General features: G+C 44.4%; 1 long non-coding RNA gene across 1 annotated transcript; it reads left to right on the forward strand.

The window, feature by feature from the left end:
* The first annotated feature begins 1,223 nt into the window (after nucleotides 1–1,223).
* On the forward strand, nucleotides 1,224–11,153 carry LOC113596545 (uncharacterized). Its single transcript, XR_003417304.2, has 3 exons — nucleotides 1,224–1,347; nucleotides 7,824–7,946; nucleotides 9,716–11,153. It is a non-coding gene; the product is annotated as an uncharacterized LOC113596545 (long non-coding RNA).

The raw sequence follows: 11,153 nt of genomic DNA on the forward strand, positions 1-11,153 counted from the left end.
CAACTCAGGCAACAACAGACGTTGACAAGGATGCAGAGAAAGAGGATCTTTTTGCACTGCTGGTGGGAATGCAAACCGGTCGGTCACTCTGGCAAAACAGTGTGGAGTTTCCTCTAAAAGTTAAAAATAGAACTATCCTACAACCCAGCAATTGCACTACTAGGTATTTATCCAAGGGATACAGGTATGCTGTTTCAAAGGGGCACGTGCACCCCAATGTTTATAGCAGCACTATCGACAATAGTCAAAGTATGGAAAGAGCCCAAATGCCCATCGACGGATGAATGGATAAAGAAGATGTAGTATATATAGAGAGTATTACTCAGTAATTAGAAAGAATGAAATCTTGCCATTTGCAACAACGCGGATGGAACTAGAGGGTATTATGTTAAGTGAAATTGGTCAGAGAATGACAAATATGACTTTACTCATATGTGGAATTTAAGATACAAAACAGATGAACCTAAGGGAAGGGGAGCAAAAATAATATAAAAACAGGGAGGGGGACAAAACATGAGACTCTTAAATATAGAGAACTGAGGGTTGCTGAAGAGGTGGTAGGTGGGGGGATGGGCCAAATGACTAAGGGACATTAAGGAAGGCACTTGTTGGGATGAGCACTGGGTGTTATACATAGGGGATGAATCACTGGATTCTACTCCTGAAATCATTTTTGTACTATATGCTAACTAACTTGGATGTAAATTAAAAAATAAATTAAAAAATTTTTAAGAAGAAAAAAAAAGCTACGGCCTTACCAAAGAGGTCTGCATGGCACTGACCTCATGCTCCATTTGAGTAACCACCTATCCTCAATTTTCTTTACTCATTTTATTATTTGTTTTATTCTGCACGCATCATTGAAAGTTGCCGTAGGGTTTATTGGTAGCAAAGTGAAATCCACACACAGTACCACGTGTCAAGCTTGAGTATTTTGGAGAGAGACAAAATTAGAAAGGAAGAGTCTCATCTGAAGCATCAGGCCAACGATGAGTCATATCTAACGCAGGAGGCCAGGAGAAACAGGTGGCTGGATGTTACAAGTTGCCACTTGTAAGACAGGATGAAAAGTGGATGTAGGTCAGGACGGCAGTTCGGTACTGAGCCTTCATTGCTCTGCTTGAGTGGGGCCAGCCACAGCTGCAGAGCAGGCTGGGCCAGGTCATAAAAGCCCCTGGAAGTCATAAAGAGGTGTGACTTGGTCCTTAGAAAAGAGAGGTCATTGAAGAGTTTTCAGAGGGAGAAGGGCAAGGTCAGGTTTGTTTCAGAAAGGTGGTGCTGGTGAGCTACAGTACCAGCACTGTATTCTAGCAGAAATAACATCCAGGGGCCAGTGGCAAAGACAGGGTAAGTCACAAGGGATCTGGTAAAAGAAGGAATTCAAATAATGGAAGCCCAATGAAGAAACTGGCCAGTTGTAGAAGATACAGGGTGGGGTGTGCCTGGATGAAGTTGCGGGGGGCGGGGTGGGGGAAGTGGAGGGCTATTTCGAGTCCTTTAGCATCAAGCTGAGTCAGGGGAGAGCAGGGTGGTAATGGCGCAGGCCTGTTCTGCTGAGAACACTTAAAATTCTTGTAGCATTCCCAAGCTCAGATGTCAACAAGGCAGATAAAAAAAAAAAAAAAAAGTCTGCAGCTCAGAAGTAATCTGTAGATTTGAGGGCCATTAGCCAAACACAGAGAGGAAATGGAGTCACTCAAGGACATCTAGACTGGCCAAGGCATGTAGGAGAGGCAAAGGCTGATCATAGCCAGCTTTCAAAAATGTTCCGTGAAGGACGGAACATCCTCAGAGGAGAGATGGCTTCAGAGCACATTCTCTGCTAAGACAAACACCAACAAGCATTTCAACCAACTGCAACGACTTGCAATAAATCCTGTAAGCGATGTGTGCTCAAGGGACTGTTGATGGATAAGCTGTCTGGGGAAGGAGGAGGAGAGGACAAGGGCTGGGGGATACTTTAGACAGGGAGAAAACTGGAGCAAGTTCCCAATGGATGAGTTAGGGGGGAGAACATTCTAGCAGACGTGAGAACACTTCGAAAATACTAAAGGAGCACACAGCAGAGCTGTGTCGTGCTGAACGGAGAGAGAGCTGAACGGAGCTTAGGTTAGGAGGTGTCCGAAACGCAGGCCGGGACCAGACTGGAAAGAGCTTCAGCCTTGTCCCGAAGTGCATGTACCCCAAAGAGACCTAAGGGTGTCTTAGCCAGGATTGTTCCGATACACGGAAGACAAACGTACTTAAAGCACATTAGGTAAAAGGGAGTCCATTACTAAGCATCAAGGATTCTTCCCTTTTCACTCGCTTTCTTGGGGTGCACGTGGGCTGTGGGCCTGCAGCATTATCATCCCTGCAGGGTTTTTTTTTTTATCTAGTTCTCCCAAAGCATCAACATGTGTGCCATTTGGGTTTTCTGAGACACCAATTATGTCTACGATTCGCCATGACTTCCATGCTCTGCTGCTCAGTTCTGTTTGGCTCACAATCTCGGTCTCTGATGGTCTGGGACATAGGTACCACGGGTCCCACACCAGGGGCTGAAGAGAGAGATTCCCTTTTACACACCTCATTCTACAGCTCTCACTTAGCAGGGACTCTGGGGAGCACAGCCAAAGAAGGGCCCACAGATTAGGAGAGCACCCTTTACATATCAACACGGTGACAGCACGACAGGGGTATTCAATATGCCGTAGGAAGAAAACATGGTACATCTCGCTGGAGTGCAAATCTCTCTAATTCAGGAAGCTTTTACCGATTTCTTGTTTGCTAGGCGTTGGTGCAGGCTGTCAAAATACAGCAAAGACCAAACAAAGTCTCACCTCTCAAAGAGCCTACATTCTAGTTAGGGCAAGACAGAAAATACAGGTCACATAGAAATACATGTGACATAGAGCAGCATGTGGGGGATTGTTAGGATTAGGTTTGGCTTCAAACGACAAGAAAACGGACACCTGGGTGGCTCAGTCGGTTAAGTGTCCGACTCTTAGTCTTGGCCCAGGTCGTGGTCTCACGCTTCAGAAGTTCAAGTCCCGCATCGGGCTGTGCGCTGACAGTGCTGAGCCTTTTGGGGACGCTCTCTTTCCCTCTCTCTCTGCTCGTCCCCCATGCATGCTGTCCCTGTCGCTCTCAAAATAAATCAACTTAAAAAAAAATTAAAATTAAATAACAAAAAAACCCACTAAAAGCAGCTTACACGGAGTTAAAGTTCCTTTTTTGCTTTCATAACGCCTGGAGGACGTTAAGTCCCAGGCTGGTATGAAGGGTCGGGAATTCACGTTCCTTTCAGGATTGCTCTGCCTTGTGTGCCCATCAGTTTGGCTGCTGGAGCGCCAGCCATGACCTATCACTTCACCTAAAAGGAGAAGGCTACCTAAACTCATCCCATCCCACCCATATGCCAGTTCCTTTTACACCTCACTGGCTAAATCAAGCTGCAGGAAAAGCTGGGAAGCTTTTACGTGCGCCTAGGTAAACATTAGGGATGTAACTATTATGGAAGAAGGGGAGCGTGAATATTGGAGGAAACTAGCATCTGTTACAGGTCAGGAAAGGCACAAAGGGGGCGCAGGGGTCACGCAGGATGGTTACGGGAGGCAACGTCAGGCAACGGTCGACAGAGCCTGGGGAACAAACAGCCAAACACGCTCGCAGATGAAGGGAGAACAGGACAAATTCAGGGAAGGCCCTCATGCTCCACGCACGGGAAGGACAACGAAAGGTCAGGATGGCGGACTCGGCAAAAAGGCCAGAGTAACTTACCGATCAAGTGACACGGGTTGCTCACTTCCCGCAGTAAGCAGGATCATCACCTAGAGTCTTAGGGTCCCAGAAGGGAGAAGAGAGTGCATTTATGGGGTTTTAGGGTCTGGGCCTGAGTAGATTTACGAGGCTCTTTCAATGTGGGGCCCTAACTGGGTTTGGACGAAGGGTGTGATGTGACAGCTCACGACTGGTAGGCACAGCTAGGCGAGGGCTTCGGAACCCGTCTGACATGCAAACAGCTCTTTGCTGAGCACCCCAGGGAGCGGTGTGTCCAGAGAAGGCAGTTCGCCCGGATGAGCTACCCCGAGCCACCGGCTGTCCTGAGAACAGTGTGGTTAAGCAGCCCATGGTCTGCATCGAAGGAGTGCAGAGATTCCCGAAGAAAACAACCACCGCGGTACTTACTGGTTTCTGGCCTTATCTTCCCGGCGAGAATTTCCTGGAGCAAAGACTAAGGTCGTGTTGAGGGAGGGCTAGTTAGGTTGCCGTGGAGCTCCGAGTTTTCTATGTGTACTCAGGAGGCGGCTCCTGCGGGCTGGTGGGCCCCGGGCAGGACTTAATTTGGATTTTACTCCAAGATGGGAGTGTCTCGAGCAGAGAAGGAAAAAAGGATCACCTGCCTGCTGTATTCATTATTAGGGCCGTCCTAACAAAGCATCACAGGCTAGGTAGCTTCTACAGAAATTTGTTAGGTCACACTTCTGGAGGCTGAGGCGTGTGGGCAAGAGGGTAGTGGCATTGGCTCCTACACGGGGCTGTAAGGGGGGATCCAACCCAGGCCGCTCTCCTTTGCACAGAGGGTGTCTTTATCCTATGTGTCTCTTTGCGTCACATTCCCTCTGTACATGGATCTCAATCCCAACCCCGCCCTCTTTTTAAAGTTTTTGTTAATGTTTATTTTTGAGAAAGAGAGAGACAGAGAGTGCAAGAGGGGGAGGGACAGAGAGAGTCGGAAACACAGAATTTGAAGCAGACTCCAAACTCTGAGCTGTCAGCACACAGCCCAACACGGGGCTTGAATCCACGAGCCATGAGATCATGACGTGAGCCGAAGTCGGATGCTTAACTGACTGAGCCACCCAGGTGCCCCTCATTTTCCCCTTCTCATATGGACACCAGTCCTAATGAATTAAGGCCCCCAAAGCACCTCATTTAAACTTGATTACCTCTGTACCTCTCCAAATGTCATATTCTGAGATTCTGAGGGTTAGGACTTCATCATATGAATTTCAAGGACACAATTCAAATATGATAAATAGGATTGTGAGGGATGAGAGTATTGGTAGAGAAATAAAATGGAGGCTATTACAGTTGCATAGCTAAGAAGGTGGCACCTGGGAGGAAGGTGGTCACTGAGAGGTAGAAAGGGAATGGGTTCTGGGTGTATTTTGATGCTGAAGCCAAGAGTTTACTGATGGATTGCATGCAGGATGGGGAAGAAGAATCAAGAAGGATTATGAAGAGTTAGCCAGTGATAAATTAAAACTGCAACATACTCAGCTCCTTGCTGCCCCAGGATCTTTGCACTTACTATTCCCTCAGCCTGAAATACTCTCATCTTAGATCTTCTCATCATTCCAATTTTAATTTAAATGTCTCCTCCTTGGAGAGGCATTTCTGGACCTTATCATGTACAATGATCACATCACGTTGTCTTAGCTCACTGCTTGCCCTTAGAATTCATTGATACACTATTCTTCATCTCTCACCATGGACCTGGAAGTAACACCTAGACAGGGATCTTACCTGCTTTGGTCAAGGCTGTGTTAGCAGTTCCTACATCAGAGCCTTGCAAATAAGCCTTCACTAACAGATTGACTCGGCGAATGGATAAGGACCTAGTGCCAACAGGTGAGCAACAGGTAAATGTAGAGTAACCCGTACGTTTCTAGAGTGGAGGACTGGGCAGACAGCAGAAAAGAGGAGAACCCACATCAACCTGGCTTTCACAGAGATTGGCTTGCTCCTGTAACCACGGGGTTGAGAGTGGGTTTCGTTTGATTCGGTAGCTGGAGGTTTTCATCAAAGACTTGTCTATTTCTCTGCTGGGCGTCAGCAACATCCCCAAACTGACTTTCCTTAACGTGGCAAAGGGATTATGTAGATGCAGGTGTCCCCCCCAGTCAAATCACTAACTGGAAGAGAGAGAGGGGCATCTCTTCTGGCAGCTCCTTTAGCAGAGTGGACAGGATTGCTTTCCACATTCCCCCAGTTGTCTTTGGGTCTCAGAAGCCCTCACGGGTTCATTCCTAAACCAATTTTTGTGGCCACACAAGTGGGGCTACTTTGTAATAGACCAATGGTTCATGAAACCTGTAGACAACACTTAAAAAAAATCAGTTCGGGGCACGTGGGTGGCTTAGTCGGTTGAGCGTCTTGACTTCAGCTCAGGTCATGACTCAGGGTTCCTGAGTTGGAGCCCCACAAGCAGCTTACTGCTATCAGCACAGAGTTGGCTTTGGATCCTCTGCCCACAGAGTTGGCTTTTGGACCCCCCATCTCCTGCTTGCATGTTCTCTTTCTCTCAAAAGATAAACCACTAAAAAATAAAAATAAATAGATCAGTTATACCTATTGATATTTACCGTATTGGAAATTTACAACAAGAAACTTAAAAATATCTAGTTCCTTTAAAAACACTTTTAAACCTGTTACATTTTAACGATATTTTCATGAAAAAAGATAGACTTTGAAAAGGAGATTTAGTAAGAACAGTGGCCACAGTTTTACATGGTCTTTCAAGTCTCTTTGATGTCTGGCTTAGTTGCATACACCCGGCTTGTCTCCATTCACTCTGTTGCCATGGTTTTTTTGGTGGAGGCAAATGAAAAATATCCAGCCTCCACCAGATATGCGATTGGAAAAAGGACGGTTTGTATTGGCCTTTCCAGATAAGAAAGAATAGCCACATTATTACAGGAAAACCCAGCAACTGGTAATTTCTTAGAGGTTACTAGCCACGTGGAGCTTACTATAGGACGTTTTTGTACCCTATAATATTAAAATCCTTTGCTCTGTCTTGCGCTCTGAAAGAACCCTTTACCCATGCAATGGCTTGGACACCAAACACTGGCTTACAAATTATTGGTTCACCGACGTTTGCCTATCTTCCAGATAGGGACATAAAATACTGAAAAAGTCACTGTGGTGATTATTGCAGAATTTTTAAAAGTCTGAAGTATTGGGAACACGACAAACTCATGGGAGCAAACTTGAGCTTCCCAAAATTCTAATTTCATTTGAAAGCTCAAGTTTTATTATCAGCCATATCATCAGTTTTCCTTGAAGTGACACTTGGTTCATTTTTGAGAAAGTATCTTCCAGAATAATCATAGCTTATGTTATTCTTCCGAGTTAAAAAAAAAAAAAAAAGATGTTCCATTAAAAAAAAAAGTGGCTAGTTCAGTTCGAAAAAAAAGGTGTTTTTTTCCCATCCAGAGAACTATTGTACTTTGGTGAAATCACATGTGCTTCATAAATAACTCTCCATTTACTCACAAACTGTTAAAGTGTAAGGATTTAATAAGCTTGGTATTTTTTTTAAATCTTTATTCACTTTTGAGAGACAGACAGAGCATGAGTGGGGGAGGGGCATAGAGAAAGGGGGGACACGGAATCTGAAGCAGGTTCCAGGGCTCTGAGCTGTCAGCACAGAGCCCAACGCAGGGCTCAAACCCACAAACCGCGAGATCACGACCTGAGCCGAAGTTAGACGCTCAACTGACTGAGCCACCCAGGTACCCCAATAATCTTGGGATTTTTTTTTTTTTGCTTCATCAAGGACATTAAGTGAAATGAGTGTGTTTCTGCTGCGAGTCCGTGGTGATGGGCACCTGGGCACTCGCGTGCTTTGGTACCTTGGCTTGGATGCGTGCTAAGGTGCTACCAGGTTCACCTGAAGTCGTCCCTGAAAAGTCAACACAGTGAGAAAGGCAAATCAGGATACAGTACCATCATGAAACATTTCCCCTGGATGTGTCCTGGGGGAGCTTCAGGGGTTCAAGGTCCACACTTCAGACACCACTTCCTGACACCTGCTAATTTTGGCCCATCCCCAGAGCACAGGTGGGGTCAACTTCCCCCCAAATGGCACCTTCGTTGGGGATTGGATCTGCTCCAAAATCTTCATGTGAAGAGGGGAACAGGGCCATGGACGGACAAACATCCACTAAGAGACAGAGGTAAACAACTAGAAAGTTTTTATAGCTCTAACTTCTAGGTGAGAAGTCAGGACTTGGGACAGCAGCGAAAGAGATTTCCAGATTTCATCTAACATTAAAAAAAGAAAAAGTACTGTGTAAGTCTTTTGGAACAAGGATGCCTTGTTTTAGTTTTACAAGTAAAAACACAGGGTTGCATGGTAGCTGACTAATAGAGACCAAGTGTTGGGCTAACAAGTCTAGGTTGTTCGTGAATAGAAGGTATTCTCGTTGGAGATCTTCTATCCCTTTCTAAGGGCACTACACCCAGATCAGCACCCTCTGTTACCACCTAGGAGGGTCTATTTACAGTATAACCGATTCGGTTACAGCTTTCATGACACTCCACACCTGAGCTCATGTGGATTCAATTTGGGTGTTCCTCAAGGCCCTCAGTGACACTCTAACATCTCACGGCATTCAGGGTGAATATTCTGTAGTTTGTAGCATAAATATAATTGCTTACTTAACTCTGCTGTCAGATTACTTTCTGGAGATTCTAAGATCTCTTGAGAATCTATACTTAAGGAGGATTGTCTTAGGATCATCCCAGATAAAATCTCCTCTATCTGAATATTATAAACATATTGTCTTCTATTTTTTCTAGTATGCTTCTGTTTTTAATTTTTTTGTTAACGTTTTTATGTTTAAATCCCGTCTGGTTTTTATTTTGGTGTTAGCTGTCATGTTTGTTTACATTTTTCCAAAACATGAACACTAGTATCAACATTTTTTGACTAATTCTTTGTTTCAAAACCCACTTTCAAAAAATTCAAAATACACAGTACATGGGTTTCTCAACTCTTCATTTTGCTCACCTGAACCTTCCATTTCTTCACTAGTAAAATACTAGGACTGTATTTTAGAGCACGTTTTGGTACCTACTGGAGAAATCCACCCTAGCGTGTTTCTATTGCTGCTATAGCAAATTACCATAGTAGCTGAAGTAATGCCTTATCTTGGCGATCAGAAGTCCAAAATTGGGCCTCACTGGATTAAAGTCAAGGTGTCAGCAGGCCTGGTTCCTTCTGGTTTCTGGGAAGGGATCTGTTCTGCAGCCTTCCTCCATCTTCAAAGCCAGCCAACAGGCTGAATCAGCCTGAGCTCCTTGTCTGCCTCCCTCTTTCCCTTTGTAAGGGCCCTGGTGATTACGTGGAACCCACCTGGATAGGTAGCCCAGGACTCTCTCAAGGTTAGCTGATTGGTAATCCTAACTCCAACGGAGTCCCAAATTCTCTTTTGCCATGTGAATTGACTTACTCACCAGTTCAAGTTGGGATCTTTGGATAGCCATCATTCTGTCTGCCATTCAGTATTCCTCCTTTAAAAAAATTTCTCGAGTTGTTTTCCTTCATGAGTTTTCGAATGGATTTGCCAAGGTCCCACTATACTCTATTTTGCTCCTTCACACCTCCTCTCAAAACAACAACAAAAAACCTAGAGTTTTAGTGAACATATATTAAAGTCAAGGTGTGAGGTTGAGCATTTTATTCATCGTAACGATGATGATAACCCCACTTCCATTTATGTCAGAGGAGCGACTATTCTCTTGCTGTATGTAAAAAATACGGTTTTCATAATCGAAAGGTATACTCTATTTGCAGACACATGATACAGTTACATAATGTTACTTTTCTGGATATTTTATTTTTGTGACCCGCCGGCTATTTTTGTGGGGTTTTTTTTTCACTCTAAACAAATATCCATGTTCAAATCTTGTTTTGTTTTTGTAACCTGTGTTTTTTTAAAAGGCTCCCACACCACCAGCTAAGTTCCACGCCCCACGGGACTGTTTCCATCTGTAGGCGAAATGAAATTCCACCTGGCTACACAAGCCTGAAACTTGGAAGGCATCGTTCACTCCTCCCTTTCTCATTTATCACCACCAGTCAATTAACTCCTGTGGATCACACCTCTTAGCTACCTCTTGCAAAAGGTCACCTCTTGGCTTTTTATTTGCCCACGTAATAAGGAAATCCCAGCTCCTCCCCTGCCCCAACACACACCTCACAAGGGTCACAACCTCAGGGCCTTTACCTATTCTCCATCTTTACCTCTGAAACCCAGCAGAGTGGGTGGGATATACAATTAGCAGTGGCTACGTATTTGTGGAATCAATATTTCTTTGTAAAAACTTGCAACAATCAAGTCCAGTTGAACTTCATCTGTGCTTGCTTCCCTGCCCCAGAGATAATCACGGCCATCAGTAGTTTCTAGACATTTGCATGTAGAAATATATGGTTTTAGTTTTTACTGAAATGGGATAATAACTGCACATGTTATTCAGCAACTACTTTTCCCACCTAATGCCTTGGAGATCTAGGACAGTTCATTTGGACCTCTTTGTTCCTTTTTATCTACAGCATAGTATTCTACTTGGTCATTTCTGTGAATTCATGTAATCATTCTACTATGGACATTCATTTAATTAGATGTGTTGACTCAAAGGGTATCTGCCCAGGTTTACTAGATACTGTCAAATTTCCCTCCAACAATGCTGTACCTGAGGAATTAGCTTCTTGTTCTCCATACATGGTCACTAACAAAGTCTAAGCCCACACTATTTCTAGCTAGGAGTCTAGCACATCTCCCAACTGCTTCCAATCTACTTTCCACGCTGCCTAGAACAACTTTTTTTTTAAATCCAGTCTAATGTCACTTCCCTCTTTAAAACCTTTTAATAGCTTTCCAGATCCTTTAGGATAACGTCTAGAATCCTTTACATCTCCTAAGTTCTGCTGTCATGTGGTTCTTGCCTATCCGTCCTTTCCAGACTCAACCGCTATCCTGTCTCCTTCCCTCGCCCACTCTCTCCACCAACAGTTCTCAAACTATTCCACGGGATGACCCTGAGAGTCTGTAAAGATGTGTTCATGAGTAGTTTTAAAGGAACGTGACTTTCGGATGCTTAACTTTCCTAAAGCTGGTCTATGAAGACTCCTGGAAGGCCAGACCCACCTTGCGTGTCATGATGGCTCCACCACTTGGCCCACCTCCAATCTTACTATATGGTGCTACAGGGAGGTGGAAAGGTGTAACTTGAGGATGGCAAAAGACAATTTAGACTTTCTTTTAATGAAGGCATTAAGGCACGCATTGCCAATAAAACTTTACTTTTATTTGCAATAATTACCAGATTTTGTGACACACACTGATTACACTGTATGATGTTAACAAAAGAGCTCAATC

Source organism: Acinonyx jubatus, chromosome B1 (genome assembly GCF_027475565.1).
Source record: "Acinonyx jubatus isolate Ajub_Pintada_27869175 chromosome B1, VMU_Ajub_asm_v1.0, whole genome shotgun sequence".
In the NCBI taxonomy this organism is placed as follows: Eukaryota; Metazoa; Chordata; class Mammalia; order Carnivora; family Felidae; genus Acinonyx; species Acinonyx jubatus.